The following is a 6058-nucleotide window of genomic DNA, read 5'->3' on the forward strand; positions in this document are numbered from 1 at the left end:
AACTGAAAATATATCCAAATAAAAATAAAATTTAAAGGTACAATGTATGCATTGTATAGCACTATAATAAAAATAGAATGGCAATAAAATAAAAATAAGTATAATTTTTTAAAAGCATAACTGAAACATTTATACTTCCTCTAGATATTTTTGTACCCTATTATCAATCTTTGAAAACATGTTTCAGATGCTGTAGCTGTAAGTTGGTGGAAGCTTCAGACAAGACTGCAGAGCTGGGCAATCTTCACAGGAGACATGAGGGGCATCTGAAATGTTGATGTCTTTTTAATGAAAGCACAGGAATTTTAGTATTGTTTGTAACTATAGTTGAGTAAGGTAACCTTGCCTTAAAACTCTTCTTGATTCACATATGTCTATGAGGCAGGAGCTGCAATTTATATAGGTGTACTTGGTGAGCCATATTGACAGTTCCCATTTCATGGGTATGAATGAATTCATTTCTAACAACACATAAACTCATGATGGTTTGCAAGTGCAATGATAAGTGTGTAAATTTTGCACACAATGCATTCTGAGACCTTGAAATTTTTTTCCTTTTATCATTGTTGCAGATAAGCTGCCAGGTGGCACCAGAGAATTAATCAGCTGGGCTCTCAGAGGATATTCAGAAAAGTAACCTTTAATTGCAGATGCATTAGTGCCATGACTCATGGGAGGCAGTCTCCAAATTCTAAGCGAGGAATATGGATAAAGCTTTCCCTTCATACCCCTTAGTCCCTTTATCCCCCAAATATGGATCAGGCTTCCAGACTTTTCTCAGGCTTTGTAACCCCCCATGAGTTGGGATGGGGGAAGTGAGATTATACTCAGACGCCTGTCTGCATCAGCGCTGCCAATCCCCTAAAGGGGTTGTATATGGTTCATGGTTTATGGACTCTGTAAAATGGTACTATTTCAGGAAACAGGTTCTGCAAGGCAGGACAGGCATCACAAATAAGAATGAGGTTTATCAGCAAGCAAGAGTGTGCATCAGAATGCAGGTTACTGGCACAGATTTAGATAGCTGGCCCTACCCCCCCCCCCCCCCAATGTCTTATTTTCCCCTTCATCATCACATCCTATCTAATAAAAGAGTAATATGCAAATTGGCCATCACTCCAACACACAAGATGGCTGCCCCCATGTGGTCCAAGGTGGCCCCCACAAGATGGCTGGAAAGGGAGGGAAGTTGGGGGCGATCAGGCCTGCAGGGGAGGTCACTTAGGGGTGACCAGGCCTGCAGGGGAGGGCAATTAGGGGCAATTGAGCTGGCAGGGGAGCAGTTAGGCATCAATCAGGCTGGCCGGGGGTGGTTATGGGGTGATCAGGCTGGCAGGCAGAAGCAGTTAGGGGCAATCAGGCAGGCAGGCAGGTAAGCAGTTGGGAGCCAGCAGTCCTGGATTGTGAGAGGGCAGTCGGACATCCCTCAAGAGGTCTCAGATTGGAAAGGGTGCAGGCTAGGCTGAGACACACACACACACACACACACACACACACACACACACACACACACATACACCCATGCAGGAATTTTGTGTCCTGGGCCTCTAATAATAGTATAATTGAGTATTCCTTTTCATCCAGCCTTGCATCCCAAAACAATTAGATTAATGAAGGCAGGAAGGGACCTTCTTTATGTTATTTCTTATTCTGTCAGATTTGTTACAAACTATTGGTATATAGGGAATGATATTTAAATAGAAAGACATACAGTTATATTGCTATGGATATAATTTTAATTACATTGAACATGCTGATGATAATCATGTTTCTGTTTTATTGTTGGTGTTGCTGTCAACATAACTGCTGTGTTCATAAATCAAGCCCATCTGGTGTTGCTCAGTGGTTGAGCATCAACCCAGGAACCAGGAGGTCACCAGTTTGATTCCAGGTAAGGGCCCATGCCTAGGTTGTGGGCTTAATTCCCAGTATAGGGTAAGCAGAATGCAGTGGATCACTGATGTTTCTCTCTCATTGATGCTTCTATCTCTCTATCCCTCTTCTTTCCTTTTTCTCTAAAAATTATTAAAAACATATTTAAAAATCAATAAATCAAATGGATATTGTTAGCATTTATGTGAACTCCTTTGACAAATTTTAACCAACAATTCTTACATTCTATTGTTCGTAAGATGTATTCAGATACCTACCTCAATGTCTGTTTGTTATCTACACCACCACACTCTAACCACATTACTTCCTGTGCCCTGTGCTATTTTCAGTCCAGAAACAGTTAAAAATCATAGATCTGAAGTCAGAGAACTTCTTTCCAACAGGAGATGTGAGGACTAAAGGGAACACAGAGCCCTGAGGAGATTGTATTATTCCCTGGGCCTCAGAACATAATATGCTGGGATGTGGACCACAGCACCATGCTTAGTTCTGGAGATGGACGTTAAGTGATGGGAGAAGGAGCATGGGTCATTCTGGTTTCCTATTGGCCTGGCAAGTTCTGTTTTCCTCACTGGTGTCTCTCCACATTAAATTTAATGTCTCAGAGGAAGTTCCCAGGAGACCAGCGCCACTCGCCCAGCCCTCCCAGCCCCTCTTGGGCTTATGACTTCCTCAAACATTTTCCTGATTAATATTTTTATAATCTCTTCACAGACAAGCTCAAAGACTTTAGGCCCCACTTGTAGCTGTTATCTTCAAATTGTAGATTGGTCCCAGGCTTTATAGCTCTAAGCAGCCCTCCCTCAACCTACTCATAAAATGTATACCATATGTTGTGGTTTGAGTTTTTAAAGAAAGGGATTTCTTGGGAGCTAAAAGGTGAGATCTGATAAATATCCAGCTTTCATACCCCTTATTAACAAAAAGATTTTGTTCTTCTCATTGCAAGCTCGGCACCTCAGAAAACATCTCACACAGGGTCTAAAGTGAACACAGTAGTTCTCTGGGTCTTAGGATGTGGGATCAGATCAGAGATTCAAAGGGAAGCAAGAGAAAATTAAGAATATGGGGTTGTGGGAGGCACACATCCTACCCTGTCCATGTGCACTCCACATAAAAAAACTCCATGTGGAATCCATCTCGGAGAACCAAGATGGCGGCTTAGGTAAACACCAGAGATTGTTGTGGCAAACAACCACTTCAGAAATAGAACTAAAAGACGGAATGGACATCACCCAGAACCACAGGAAGGCTGGCTGAGGAGAGTTTCTTCAACTAAAAGGAAAGAGAACAGTATACCAAGGCTCAGAGGAGGCGCAGTGTGGAAAATACAAAGGTACGGAGGTGTGCGAGGAGCCGGCTGGTGGCTGAGGGTGCGGTTGTCGTTTTCAATCAGGAGGGAGTCTCAGACTCTGAGCTCCAGATCTGGCCGAGTCTCTAGGGACTCAGACTCAACGGGAGAAGCGGGATTGTCTGGCATCAGTCGGAACGTGAGGGCAGCTTTCTCTCCGAGGTTTGCAGCAGTTGCTGGGGTTTTGAGAAGCAGAGCCTCTGGGAACGGGACTGAGAGCAGCCATAACTGCTCCCTCCGCCCGCCCTGTAGATCCCCTGCTACCCGACCCGCCCAAGCCCTGCGCAGAGCCATTTGCCAGATAGCCTCAGGCAAAGGCTAGATTAGCACCTCTCCAGAGGACAGAAGTTTTCCCACTGCAGACACAGCTGATTCTCACAGCCAGTCGGCCTGGTGGTCAAATCCCTCTAGTATTAACTACAACAATCAAGGCTTAACTAGAACAAGACTGTGCACAAAGACCACAAGGGGGTGCACCAAGAAAGCATAAAAAATGCGGAGACAAAAAAACATGACAGAAATGGAGGATATAGAGCTAAAAAACACACTTTTGAGGGCTTTCAATAATTTGCTAGAAACTGCCGATAAACTTGATGAGAGCCTCAAGAAATCTAATGAGACCCTCGATGTTGTGATAAAGAACCAACTAGAAATTAAGCATACACTGACTGAAATAAAGAATATTATACAGACACCCAACAGCAGACCAGAGGAGCGCAAGAATCAAGTCAAAGATTTGAAATGCAAAGAAGCAAAAAACACCCAACCAGAAAAGCAAAATGAAAAAAGAATCCAAAAATACGAAGATAGTGTAAGGAGCCTTTGGGACAGTTTCAAACGCACCAAGATCAGAATTATAGGGGTACCAGATGATGAGAGACAGCAAGATATTGAAAACCTATTTGAAGAAATAATGACAGAAAACTTCCCCTACCTGGTGAAAGAAATAGACTTACATGTCCAAGAAGTGCAGAGAACCCCAACCACAAGGAATACAAAGAGGACCACACCAAGACACATCATAATTAAAATGCCAAGAGCAAAAGACAAAGAGAGAATCTTAAAAGCAGCAAGAGAAAGAGACTCAATTACCTACAAGGGAATACCCATACGACTGTCAGCTGATTTCTCAACAGAAACTTTGCAGGCCAGAAGGGAATGGCAAGAAATATTCAAAGTGATAAATACCAAGAACCTACAACCAAGATTACTTTATCCAGCAAAGCTATCATTCAGAATTGAAGGTCAGATAAAGAGCTTCACAGATAAGAAAAAGCTAAAGGAGTTCATCACCACTAAACCAGTATTATATAAAATGCTGAAAGGTATCCTTTAAGAAGAGGAAGAAGAAGAAAAAGGTAAAGATACAAATTATGAACAACAAACATGCATGTATCAACAAGTGAATCTAAGAATCAAGTGAATAAATAATCTGATGTACAGAATGAACTGGTGATTATAATGAATCAGGGACATAGAAAGGGAATGGACTGACTATTCTTGGGGGGGAAAGGGGTGTGGGAGATGGGGGAAGAGACTGGACAAAAATTGTGCACCTATGGATGAGGATAGTGGGTGGGGAGTGAGGGCGGAGGGTGGGGCGGGAACTGGGAGGAGGGGAGTTATGGGGAGGGGAAGGAACAAATGTAATCTGAACAATAAAGATTTAATAAAAAAAAAAAAACTCCATGTGTGGAGTCCTCCACTCCTCTTCAACTGTCAAGAAGTTTTGTAGATAAAATATAGACCTCACCAAAAATTACTCTACTGTATATCTCTGCATTTACCACCAGACCCCAAATCATCCTGTTCTCTTTTATCCACTGTGAGAATGGAAAGAGGGACAAACACTTGAAAAAAATATCTGGCTGTTTGTTATGGCATAAGATACATTGACCTAAAAACCAGTAAATCTACATATACTACTTAATCATGAGCAAGAAATTGTCTGTATTGCAGAAGACTGGACTGGGATCCCACCAAGGCCTGCATGAACATTCACTGCAGATTCAACTCCCCGCCCTTTGCTGCGGGGAGGGGACAAAGAACAGGCTTGTCTTCAGTCCTGGGGACTGCCCTAGTCTGTCAGCCCACTGGAGAGCGAGGCCAATAAGGAGAAAACAATAAAAAAAAGTGTGCCTGGTCTCTCTCTCTCTCTTTCTTTCTCCTTCTGTGTGTGTGTGTGTGTGTGTGTGTGTGTGTGTGTGTGTGTTCACCAGAGGCAGATCTTAAGCAGTCTTGACAGTCGTGTCAAAAACCTGAAAAATGTGGTATCTAAGCATCCGGTCTTTTTTTCCTTGTAACTAGGGACTTCATTCTGAATCGGAGGACCAGAATTCCAATAACTGAAAATTCCCGGAGTTGATTTGTCAATAATTGAGAAGTATTGCTAGTAAGGCATAGCCCTAGGCATCATAGCAACGGAGAGTAAGGAAGGCAGAGGCCAAAGGGAAAATTTAGATCAATTTACACACACACACACACACACACACACACTGTAATATCCACCTTGCAATCCCTTGTTACATCAAAGATAATCCAGGGTGAGGAATTTAGATATCCCTGTGGCCATGCAGAGATGAGAGCAGATAATAATTGACAAGAGAGCCCTTTTAATTGATTAGTTAATTCATTAATGTATTTATTTTAACTTTTACTTCTTTGAGAACAGATTTGGGAATAAAAATTCCAAAGACAAGAGCATGGTGTGAATATTCATTGCCTAAATCATGCACCTGCTATCTCTTTGGAGAACTGGCTTTTCTCTTGTTCCTGAAAATTTGAACCTCACTGCAAAAGTAAGGCTGAACTGGG

Source organism: Myotis yumanensis, unplaced genomic scaffold (assembly GCF_028538775.1).
Source record: "Myotis yumanensis isolate MYYU_CA2020_CCGP unplaced genomic scaffold, mMyoYum1.0.hap1 SCAF_10, whole genome shotgun sequence".
Lineage (NCBI taxonomy): Eukaryota > Metazoa > Chordata > Mammalia > Chiroptera > Vespertilionidae > Myotis > Myotis yumanensis.